Here is a 12958-nt window from a genome sequence, read left to right as displayed (position 1 = left end):
ATCCCTCGTAATGATCAAATGCAGCAAGGAATTCCCTGAGTTTGCTATAAAATTAGCATAGCAAAATGGGCATGAGTGTAGAATGCAGAGGTGCTTGAGATTGCTTGGCACCAGTGGCACAATAAAGGAGTCCTACAGGCATTTTTTGTATACCACTAAGTGGCAGTATTTTTTGCTATAATTATAGCTTATTAAAAACAGAGCAGGAGGGTGTCATGCAGAGGTGCTAGAAATAGCTTGGCACCAGTGGGGCACTAATGGAATACAACAGCCAGTTCTATGATGCCACTAAATGGCACTATTTTGTGCTATAATTATAGCTTATTAAAAACAGAGCAGGAGGGTGTCATGCAGAGGTGCTAGAAATAGCTTGGCACCAGTGGGGCACTAATGGAATACAACAGCCAGTTCTATGATGCCACTAAATGGCAGTATTTTTTGCTATCATTATAGCTTATTAAAAACAGAGCAGGAGGGTGTCATGCAGAGGTGCTGCACAAAGATTTGCACCAGTGGGGCATTAATGGAGTACAACAGCCACTTCTTGTATGCCACTAAGTTTACTCAATTTTTGGTATTATAATGTATTAGTAACAATGAGTTTGAGTGTGCAATGCAGGCAGACGTGCTGCAAATATCTTTCCACTAGTGTGACTACACAAAAGTCCAATAGCTACGTTTAGGATGCCACTAGGTACACTGACTGTTTGCTAGTATAATGGCTTAGTTAAAAAGAGTTTGAGTGTGCAATGCAGGCAGACGTGCTGCAAATATCTTTCCACTAGTGTGACTAGACAAAAGTCCAATAGCCACGTTTAGGATGCCACTAGGTACACTGACTGTTTGCTAGTATAATGGCTTAGTTAAAAAGAGTTTGAGTGTGCAATGCAGGCAGACGTGCTGCAAATATCTTTGCACTAGTGTGACTAGACAAAAGTACAATAGCCACGTTTAGGATGCCACTAGGTACACTGACTGTTTGCTAGTATAATGGCTTAGTTAAAAAGAGTTTGAGTGTGCAATGCAGGCAGACGTGCTGCAAATATCTTTCCACTAGTGTGACTAGACAAAAGTCCAATAGCCACGTTTAGGATGCCACTAAGTACACTGACTGTTTGCTAGTATAATGGCTTAGTTAAAAAGAGTTTGAGTGTGCAATGCAGGCAGACGTGCTGCAAATATCTTTGCACTAGTGTGACTAGACAAAAGTCCAATAGCCACGTTTAGGATGCCACTAGGTACACTGACTGTTTGCTAGTATAATGGCTTAGTTAAAAAGAGTTTGAGTGTGCAATGCAGGCAGACGTGCTGCAAATATCTTTGCACTAGTAAGACTAGACAAAAGTACAATAGCCACGTTTAGGATGCCACTAGGTACACTGACTGTTTGCTAGTATAATGGCTTAGTTAAAAAGAGTTTGAGTGTGCAATGCAGGCAGACGTGCTGCAAATATCTTTCCACTAGTGTGACTACACAAAAGTCCAATAGCCACGTTTAGGATGCCACTAGGTACACTGAGTGTTTGCTAGTATAATGGCTTAGTTAAAAAGAGTTTGAGTGTGCAATGCAGGCAGACGTGCTGCAAATATCTTTCCACTAGTGTGACTAGACAAAAGTCCAATAGCCACGTTTAGGATGCCACTAGGTAAACTGACTGTTTGCTAGTATAATGGCTTAGTTAAAAAGAGTTTGAGTGTGCAATGCAGGCAGACGTGCTGCAAATATCTTTGCACTAGTGTGACTAGACAAAAGTACAATAGCCACGTTTAGGATGCCACTAGGTACACTGACTGTTTGCTAGTATAATGGCTTAGTTAAAAAGAGTTTGAGTGTGCAATGCAGGCAGACGTGCTGCAAATATCTTTCCACTAGTGTGACTAGACAAAAGTCCAATAGCCACGTTTAGGATGCCACTAAGTACACTGACTGTTTGCTAGTATAATGGCTTAGTTAAAAAGAGTTTGAGTGTGCAATGCAGGCAGACGTGCTGCAAATATCTTTGCACTAGTGTGACTAGACAAAAGTCCAATAGCCACGTTTAGGATGCCACTAGGTACACTGACTGTTTGCTAGTATAATGGCTTAGTTAAAAAGAGTTTGAGTGTGCAATGCAGGCAGACGTGCTGCAAATATCTTTGCACTAGTAAGACTAGACAAAAGTACAATAGCCACGTTTAGGATGCCACTAGGTACACTGACTGTTTGCTAGTATAATGGCTTAGTTAAAAAGAGTTTGAGTGTGCAATGCAGGCAGACGTGCTGCAAATATCTTTCCACTAGTGTGACTACACAAAAGTCCAATAGCCACGTTTAGGATGCCACTAGGTACACTGAGTGTTTGCTAGTATAATGGCTTAGTTAAAAAGAGTTTGAGTGTGCAATGCAGGCAGACGTGCTGCAAATATCTTTCCACTAGTGTGACTAGACAAAAGTCCAATAGCCACGTTTAGGATGCCACTAGGTACACTGACTGTTTGCTAGTATAATGGCTTAGTTAAAAAGAGTTTGAGTGTGCAATGCAGGCAGACGTGCTGCAAATATCTTTCCACTAGTGTGACTAGACAAAAGTCCAATAGCCACGTTTAGGATGCCACTAGGTACACTGACTGTTTGCTAGTATAATGGCTTAGTTAAAAAGAGTTTGAGTGTGCAATGCAGGCAGACGTGCTGCAAATATCTTTGCACTAGTGTGACTAGACAAAAGTACAATAGCCACGTTTAGGATGCCACTAGGTACACTGACTTTTTGCTAGTATAATGGCTTAGTTAAAAAGAGTTTGAGTGTGCAATGCAGGCAGACGTGCTGCAAATATCTTTCCACTAGTGTGACTAGACAAAAGTCCAATAGCCACGTTTAGGATCCCACTAGGTACACTGACTGTTTGCTAGTATAATGGGTTAGTTAAAAAGAGTTTGAGTGTGCAATGCAGGCAGACGTGCTGCAAATATCTTTCCACTAGTGTGACTAGACAAAAGTCCAATAGCCACGTTTAGGATGCCACTAGGTACACTGACTGTTTGCTAGTATATTGGCTTAGTTAAAAAGAGTTTGAGTGTGCAATGCAGGCAGACGTGCTGCAAATATCTTTCCACTAGTGTGACTACACAAAAGTCCAATAGCCACGTTTAGGATGCCACTAGGTACACTGAGTGTTTGCTAGTATAATGGCTTAGTTAAAAAGAGTTTGAGTGTGCAATGCAGGCAGACGTGCTGCAAATATCTTTCCACTAGTGTGACTAGACAAAAGTCCAATAGCCACGTTTAGGATGCCACTAGGTACACTGACTGTTTGCTAGTATAATGGCTTAGTTAAAAAGAGTTTGAGTGTGCAATGCAGGCAGACGTGCTGCAAATATCTTTCCACTAGTGTGACTAGACAAAAGTCCAATAGCCACGTTTAGGATGCCACTAGGTACACTGACTGTTTGCTAGTATAATGGCTTAGTTAAAAAGAGTTTGAGTGTGCAATGCAGGCAGACGTGCTGCAAATATCTTTGCACTAGTGTGACTAGACAAAAGTCCAATAGCCACGTTTAGGATGCCACTAGGTACACTGACTGTTTGCTAGTATATTGGCTTAGTTAAAAAGAGTTTGAGTGTGCAATGCAGGCAGACGTGCTGCAAATATCTTTCCACTAGTGTGACTAGACAAAAGTCCAATAGCCACGTTTAGGATGCCACTAGGTACACTGACTGTTTGCTAGTATAATGGCTTAGTTAAAAAGAGTTTGAGTGTGCAATGCAGGCAGACGTGCTGCAAATATCTTTGCACTAGTGTGACTAGACAAAAGTACAATAGCCACGTTTAGGATGCCACTAGGTACACTGACTGTTTGCTAGTATAATGGCTTAGTTAAAAAGAGTTTGAGTGTGCAATGCAGGCAGACGTGCTGCAAATATCTTTCCACTAGTGTGACTACACAAAAGTCCAATAGCCACGTTTAGGATGCCACTAGGTACACTGACTGTTTGCTAGTATAATGGCTTAGTTAAAAAGAGTTTGAGTGTGCAATGCAGGCAGACGTGCTGCAAATATCTTTGCACTAGTGTTACTAGACAAAAGTACAATAGCCACGTTTAGGATGCCACTAGGTACACTAACTGTTTTCTAGTATAATGGCTTAGTTATAATGAGTTGGAGTGTGCAGAGGACAGGAGGGTACAGTGCCAGGATTGTGGGGCTCTGGGTAGAGGAATGGAAGCCTGCCTTTCTATTCCCTCCTAATGGGGAAATGCAGCGACGAAATCCCTGACCTACTCTGTTTTCAGGACTTGTCACCTATGGCTCTGACCCTGCCGGTACGAGCCCTTAAAAGGACTTATAGAAAGTGCTCTCCCTAAGCTGTCCAGCGCTGTGTATACAGCAGTATCGGCGATAGGACTCAGGACGGAGCTGCGCCAGTGATGTCTGACACCAAGGACGCAGAAGGCAGATAATGGCGTGCTGGAGGAAAATGTCCGGTTTTATAATGCAGGGACATGTGACATGGACATCCTATCACACATGCCGTTGCTTCTCTGGCTAAAAGTCCACTTAGCTGTGTGTGTGTCTGGGATTGGCTGACATGCTGGCCCGCCCCACAAGACGCGCGCGCTTAGGGAAGGAAGACAAGGAAAAAAAAAAAATGGCGATCGCCATTATACAAACAGCAGTGATCTGAAGGCGCTGTTCACGCACACTATACACTGAAATGTCATAATAGTGTGAGTCACAGAGTGACTTACACTATTACAGCGGAAAGCCAGCTAGGAATTAGCTGTTTTTTTGCTGCTAGAACCGTTCTCGAACGTTTCTAGAACTATCGAGCTTTTGCAAAAAGCTCGAGTTCTAGTTCGATCTAGAACAGGCCCCAAAATCACTCGAGCCTAGAACTGGAGAACCTCGAACCGCGAACCGCGTTCAACTCTAGTGAGAACTCTTGCCCCATTGTATTTGGCTGTAGAGAACGAACAGGTCGATTTGGTGCAAAGTCATTCCTCAATCGACCAGCAGGGCTAGTGTTTTGCAAATGCCCAGGCTGCCCATATCGATAACATCTCCTCTGCATCAGACTCCTTCTAATGTGCATTCTGGAGAAGGCAGTAGGAGAACCTGGTGACAAAGGCCGGAGTCCATACACTCCAACAAGGGCATCTATGGTGCAGGGGTCAGCGGTACACTCTGGTGGAGGTGGTGGTAACTCTTCCTCAGGCGGGATGGAATGCACAAAATTCACCGGAGGAGATGGAGGTGCGTGGGGGTCTCTCCGAATAATGGACGGTGAACCACGCCTAAACATTAACCTACACAAAATGGTACATGACCCACAATATCCCACCATCACAACCTCTCCCTCCTTTTTAATAAGTGAGTATGCCATGAGGTCTACACAGAACTCTGGCCATCTCACTTAAGTCCATGTAGCTCAGCTGTGGATAGTCTATGGTTCTTCTTGCCGGGACAGTCCATCAGCATTCTGGTGTTGGCTTCTATGCTTGTATTGGATGGAGAAGCTGTAGATAGTCCCTTGTACAGTGGTAGGTTTGGAAGGACAAGCTTCCCTGTGTGTCCTCCTTCACTCAAACTGTGTTTCCTGCACCCACAAATTGGCATTGTAGATCTCCCACATTATTTTCTAAGAGAATATCTGCAGGGATGCCGCTCATCACTCCAACCACACATTGCTTGACCCCCAAAGCCAAAGTCCAGATCTACAGTTGCCTTTGGGATATTCCTCCTTTGTCCTCCAGCCAATTCAATAACAATCCCTGGTTCATGATGTACCGCCTCTGGCTGAACCTTCCAGGGATCAGTTATTGTGATAAATGCCCCGGAGTCACAAAATCCAATAACTCTCTATCCATCCAGCACAACCTCCTGTAAGTGCTTACTTTGATGGTAAGAGGAACTCGGGGCTGTGGCTCACACCCCATAAACCCCTAGTGGTTGACCACGAGTGTCTGAGTCATTAGGCAAGTCGACTTGAAGGGGTGAGAACTCTTCCCCCATTTTATTTGGCTGTAGAGAACGAAAAGGTCGATTTGGTGCAAAGTCATTCCTCAATCGACCAGCAGGGCAAGTGTTTTGCAAATGCCCAGGATGCCCACATTGATAACATCTCCTCTGCGTGACAAATCCCCCAGGTAAGCAGAGAGTTTACAGTAGGTGGATCCCAGGCCCCCTCCCTCAGACTTAGGGCCAGGAAAACTACAGGTGGTGATTACCTACAGACAATACAATGTACACACAAGCAATACATATAATGGATAGTGAACCACGCCTAAACATTAACCCACACAAAATGGTACATGACCCACAATATCCCACCATCACAATGACCCTTCCAATTTTTGGCGGTAAGTAAAGTCTTTTTCCTGGCCACACTTCCATAAAAGTCAGCTCTATGGAGTGTATGGCTTATTGTGGTCCTATGGACAGATACTCCAGTCTATTCTTGGGAACACTGCAACTCCTTCAGGTTTACCTTTGGTCTCTGCAATGTCTTTCTGATTAATGCCCTCCTTGCCCAGGCTAAGAGTTTTGGTGGGTAGCCCTTTCTTGCAAGGTTTGTTGTGGTACCATGTTTTTTCCGTTTGATGATAATGAATTTGATGGAGCTTTGGGGGGATCATCAGAGATTGGGATATTTTTTTTAGAACTCAACCCTGACTTGTACTTTTCAAGAACTTTGTCTCTGACTTGTTTGGAGACCTCTTTGGTTTTTATGATGTAGTTTGGTTAGTGGTGCCTCTTGTTAAATGGTGTTACAGCCTTTGTGGCCTCAGAAAAGGTGCGAATATCCTAGAAACCATGTGTAACTTACATTGCACACAGGTGGACTTCCATCCAGTGAGCATGGGGCTTAAGAAGGTAATTGCTTGCACCAGAAATTTTAAGTGCTTCATAGCAAAAGTGGTGAATACATATGCACATCACAATTTTTAGTTATTTTATCCCATAATTAAAATTTTGCCTGCACTTTTCTCACTTCACTTTCCCAATTTACACTAATTAGTGCTGATGCATCACACAGTTGTAAACAAAATAGGTAAAAAAGGGAGTGAATACTTTTACAAGGCACTGTATATGCTTGCAGACACAAGCATTCAGAAATCATTACATAGACATGCACACAAATAGGCACTTATAATATATCACAAAAGTGAGCTCAATTTCAGGGTGTTGGCAATCTTCTTATAGCTTAGGCCAGGGGTCTCAAACACGCGGCCCGCGGGCCGCATGCGGCCCGTCAGGCTGCTTCGTGCGGCCCCCAGGCCCGTTTCCCTGGTCACTATCGCGGCCGGTGCAGGGGCCGCAGCCACTGTCTGCACTTTGTTAGATGAGTGTTTTGCCGGCGCTGCGTTCTCAGAGGCAAGGACTGTGCACGTGCAGCGCCGGCAAAACAACCATCTGATCTGACATAAATCGCTGCCAGGGGCTGTGGCCCCTGCACCGGCCGCGATAGTCCCCGGGCACGGCCTGCAGACAGCGAGAAGCAGAGATGAGGAGCCAAGGGAACGCGGGACAGGTGAGAAGAATGGTGTTTTTTATTTTTTGTGTATGTGAAGGACGGCACATTAACCCCTTAGCAACCTATGACGTACTGGGTACATCATGGCTCCCTGGTACTTAAGGATCCATGACATACCCAGTACGTCATGGTGAAATCGCAGCCCCGGTGGCTGCGATCGCTGTTTACATTGCAAATAGCAAATACCTTAGATTCGGAGAGGAGGGAGCCTCAGGAGGGGTGGTGTCTCCTCCCCGGACCTACGGAGGCTGTGATTGGCTGTGCGGCGTTCGTCAGCCAATCACAGCCACTGTAATGTTCCAGCCATTGAAAATGGCTGTAACATTGAAATCCAGCCATGATCAGTGCAGCTGTAGTACCGATCATTGGCTGGAGCTGGGTGACCTCAGTTTCACCCGCCCCCAGCTCTGATTGGAGAGACCGGTCTTGTGACCGATCTGTCCAATCACTGTGGATCTGGGGCCAGAGACCGCCCCCTCAGCTTCACTCAGGAATCTGTGGGTGGAAGACGAGAACGATCGGTAAATTATCACCTTTCACCCGCCGCCACTGCCCCCACCACCCATTACTACAGGATGGGGACATTACTATAGAATAGGGACAAGGTGGGCACATGACTATACCATGGGGACAAGGTGGGCACATGACTATAGCATGGGGACAAGGTGGGCACATGTCTATAGAATAGGGACAAGGTGGGCACATGACTATAGGATGGGGACAAGGTGGGCACCTTACTATAGAATAGGGACAAGGTGGGCACATGTCTATAGGATGGGGACAAGGTGGGCACCTTACTATAGAATAGGGACAAGGTGGGCACATGTCTATAGGATGGGGACAAGGTGGGCACATGACTATAGGATGGGGGACAAGGTAGGCACATGACTACAGAATAGGGACAAGGTGGGCACATGACTATAGGATGGGGACAAGGTGGGCACATGACTATAGGATGGGGACATTACTAAAAGATGGGGACATTACAAGGATGGGCATAATACTATTGGATGGGGACATTACTATAGAATAGGGACAAGGCTGGGGTCATTACTATAGGATGGGGACAAGGTGGGCACATTACTATAGGATAGGGAACATTACTAAAAGATGTTGGCCAAAATTTCTATATAGTGATAATTGTAACACTATTAGTTACAAGAAAGGGATAAAATGTAAAAAAAACAAAAACAAAATAAGGCATGACTTTTTTTAACATCAAATTTTTTTTTTTTAGATTTAACCAAAGAATGTGCACATTTGTTATAATAAACAAGTGAAAAATGTTGAAAATCAGTCATCCAGAGGTGTGTAAAAAAATATATATGATACCAATAAAAATGTCACTTTGTCCTGCAAAGAATACGGCCCCCCAAATTTTCCTCGGTGCGGCCCATACACCCAGCCGAGTTTGAGACCCCTGGCTTAGGCTATCTTTATGTAGAGAAACAATCCTCAGAGAAGTCATTGCCATGAAGAGCCATGTTGAACTTCCGACCAGTATGAGAGAGTGTGAGCGATACCACAAAATTTACCATATTTGCTCCCTTTTCACACCTGAGATCTTGCAACACTAATAAGTCACTTTATACCGGGGAGGGAAAATGGCTAATTGAGCACACTGAGAGTGATAATCATTAGGCATAGTCATCAATATTAGATCGGTGGGGGCCAACATCTGCCACATCGATCAGCTGTTTGCAGCTCCATCAAATTGTAGACATAAACATTGTACAAAGCAGAACACCATAACTCTGTACACTGTTTAGTGGCTGTTGCTATTCATTTGAACTAATAGGAAGTACCTGAGTGTGGACAGTAAACAGTGGGACATAGTTGAGATTTTCTAATACCGATACCTGTTACATCTCGTGGCTCTCCTGAGGCAAGGACTGAGGCAGTCTCCCATTCCTTGCCTGCCACGAGCACTCCTACTCAGCAGCGCCGAAGGTCTGCCAGACTGCGCAGTGTGCAGGAGATACCTTCTCAGAGAGGCAGCAGAAGGGTGACACCTAGTGGTTCTCCTGTTACAAGGAGTGAAGCGGTCTCCCATTCCTGGCCTGCCGCAGACTCTCCTGCTCAGCAGCCCCGAAGGTCTGCGAGGCTGCGCAATGTGCAGAGGTTTACTGCTCAGGGAAGCAGTGAGATTCCCGTTATCTCTCCACATTGTGAGACCGAGGATCCCGCCTCTATTTCCCAGAGGCAGGAGGGTGAGCATGTGCAATGCGTGGTGGGTCCTGATTCGCTCACTGACGTCACATGGCTTGATGACAAGGCTGGTGACGTGGTGAATCCTGACTGGCCAGGCTGGGACGTCGTGGACCATGATTGGGTCAAGTCCGTCATCTCCGCCTCGCGCCCGCCCTCGGGTGGAGCTGCACCTCCTTAAAAGCTCCCCCTGCCATCATGGCGGCGCGCGACCGTCCTTCTATGTTTGGATGTCTGGCAGCGTGCTGCCACGCCACTGCTCAGGCATTACTGTCTCTTGTGGGCTTGGCCCTTGCTGCTCCGGCAGTACCTCGTTTGCAGGCCGTGTTCCTGCCTTGCTGCTCTGGCAGTACCCCTGTCAACAGGCCGTGTTCCTGTCCCAGGTGAGCTCCTCAAGTCTCCATTGGACTCACCTGGTTATTGAAAGCACACGTGCGTGGGCACCTCTGTGCTACCCTCGTGCCATATTCTCGTGACTTCCACTGGCACACGTGCGTGGGCACCTCTGTGCTTCCCCGTGCAACAGGTACACCGAGCCGTGAGATCTGTGCTATACAACCCTCACGGGTTAGGGCAGATCGGTGTACATAGATCGTCTGTGACATTCCAGACGATCGCTAGCAGCAACCCGCTCACTCTTCACCCACCATAGCGGCGGTCCCTTACACCGCACAGTGGACCTTGACCGGCGGAAGCAGTCCATTTCCCATCTTGGCACGCTTCCCCGGGTCCCCCTCATAACAGATACCTATGCTGCATTCTGACGGAACTATGTCACCAGCAATTTAGTGCATTTAACAGTCCAAGCCCCTCTCCTTGGATGCTAATCTTGAGTGGCATCATGCCCATTAGCCTGGGGCACTTTTCCAGGAACTAGACATTCAGTTGCATAAGTTTATATACCGTATTTTTCATTTTATAAGACGCACTGGATTATAAGACGCATCCCAAATTTAGAGATAAAAAAAGGTTAAAAAAAGGTCAAAAAACAAAATATGAGGTCCATTTTATAATCTAGTGGTGTCTTATCGGAGGGGGGCGGCAGCATTGTTGGAGCGGGGGTCACAGGAGGCAGCGGCGGTGGTGGAGCAGGTCGATGTTGTGGACGGTGCAGAGTGGGCTCACTGTGATGCTGTGCTGTGGCAGCGGGCACGGCTCTGTGCTGGTGCGACCGACGCTGCTCTGTGCTGTTGTTCGCTGCGGATGGAAAGGCAATGGCCATTCTGAAGATGTTGGCGGTGCGAGCTTCAAAGAATTGGTGGCTGGAGTCGGCGCATGCGCAGATGAGAGCTTGAGCTGAGAACTCCATCTGCGCATCTGCCGACTCTGGGCGCCATTATTTGAAGAACTTACCGCCAACATTTTCAGAATGGTCCGTGCCTCACTACCCACCTGCCACACAGAGCCTCGCTGCCCACCCGCCGCATAAAGCCTCGTCACCCGCCGCAGAAAGCAGTGCCCGCAGCACAGCGCACAGCATTGTTCTACCTCATGTGACCCCTCTCCACCCCCTCCCCGGTAAGCTACATTTTAAGACGCACCCCTCATTTCCCTCCCAAATTTTTAGGAGGAAAAGTGTGTCTTATAATGCAAACAATATGGTACCTAGACAGTGCAAAATTTACACTCATTAAGAATGGTCTCTTATGGAGCCAGTGCACAGCAAGGCAGAAAACCATGAAAAAGTCTACAACAAGAAGTCACAATACGTGTAATGTTAGAACTCTCAAAACATAAGGTAACATAATGAAGATTCAGCGTGCACTCATCACCATAGTTAGAGGTTTTTATAGTCTGATCTCCAAAGAAAAATGTCTTCATTTATACCACCATGGTTTATTGTCAAATACACCACAATACCTCTACGCCACTGAGTAAATGTAACAGCTTGCCCTGCATGTGTCCACCCCTGACCTGGTCAGGCACCACTGAGTACTGCACCCATGCTGGGGGCAGTACAATACAGGTAATCCAGAAGGCTGACCGAGGTGTGACTACACAGGCGCATAGTAATCAGGTCTCACACATCTACCTTTGGGAGGACTCCTGAGAGATTCCAGGGGAGGCGTAGCCTTCATGTCCACTCAAGGGGTGTGGTAGAGAGCCTGGTTGCTAGTTTGCATAGGCAAGAACAGGAGAGGACGAAGTAGTGAGCCAGTTGGTGAGTGAAGCTTAGGGAGAGCAGACGTGAGGAGCAGACCCTGCAGGCTGTTACAAGCTGACAGCGTACGCACAGTGACTACCGACGGTGGAGATCGGTCACCTGGTAGTACCACCCGAAATCCACCCAAAGCTAGAGAGAGCAAAGGGGTGGCAGAGTAAGGGGACCGCCAGGGAGGTACCAGGCCCGCAGGGGTAACAATTCCCAGTGCAGAGATAGATTCACCTTTCTTCTGCCAAACCTGCCGGTGTGGGGCCCTTAAAGCCCACACCATACCACCACAGAGTCCGCAGCCACGTAGCAAAGAGAGGGCCCATAGTTCACAGGAGGCAAGCAGCCGGAGTGACCTGGTCCATGCTACAAGCAAACGGGCCGAAACGAGGGGAGAACAGGCAGCAGCAACTTCCGTGGGTGACTCCCTTAGGGACTTCAAGTCGGCGTCACCACAAAACACAAAGGGCTAAGGAAGGCGAGTTGGTAGTCATCCTCATCAGCCAGCCGGAAGGATACCTGGTTCCAGCCTGGTTCATCCCAGCTACGCTCGGGTTACTCACCCTGCCATCTACTGTGAGTAAAAACCCTGAAAGACTGTCTGGACTGTGCCTGAGTCATTCTGCGACCTGTGGTTCCACACACCTACACAGGGCCCTGGGGCTTGCCTCACTCTCGGGAGGCCACTACAACTGACTGCACCCACCATCAGCCCCAGGCGTCCCCTAACTTGCAGTGGCAGTCCCCACTGACAGCAATACCGAGAGTGGCGTCACGACAATCCTAATAGAAGGTTCCCTACCTGTGACCAGTACGTTCCATCCACGTGGAGTCCCTGAAAGTAATGCACCGACACAACACCTGTGGGGCTTCACACATGCAGCACAGAGAGAAGGAAGACACAGTGGTGACTGTATTTATTATTACTAGTGATGAGCGAGCATGCTTGTTACTACTCGGTACTCGCACGAGTATCACTGTACTCGGTCTACTCGGCGGGGACCGAGTAATCTCGCGATACTCGTGCTGTACTCGTGGTCTTCATCCCTGCATGTTGGCGCTCTTTTGAGAGCCAGCCCTCATGC

General features: G+C 47.1%; 1 long non-coding RNA gene across 1 annotated transcript in view; it reads right to left on the bottom strand.

The window, feature by feature from the left end:
• LOC142244291 (uncharacterized) overlaps positions 1 to 12751 on the bottom strand; it is a 79652-nt gene extending 66901 nt beyond the window's left edge. Inside the window, exon 1 of the long non-coding RNA XR_012724495.1 lies at positions 12676 to 12751. This is a non-coding gene — a long non-coding RNA (uncharacterized LOC142244291). The remainder of the gene's footprint in view (positions 1 to 12675) is intronic.
• Between the last annotated feature and the right edge of the window lie 207 nt (positions 12752 to 12958).

The sequence above is a fragment of the Anomaloglossus baeobatrachus genome, chromosome 6 (assembly GCF_048569485.1).
Source record: "Anomaloglossus baeobatrachus isolate aAnoBae1 chromosome 6, aAnoBae1.hap1, whole genome shotgun sequence".
Classification (NCBI taxonomy): Eukaryota; Metazoa; Chordata; class Amphibia; order Anura; family Aromobatidae; genus Anomaloglossus; species Anomaloglossus baeobatrachus.
The sequence above is the reverse complement of the archived record's forward strand: the minus strand, read 5'-3'. Positions and strand labels throughout refer to the sequence as shown.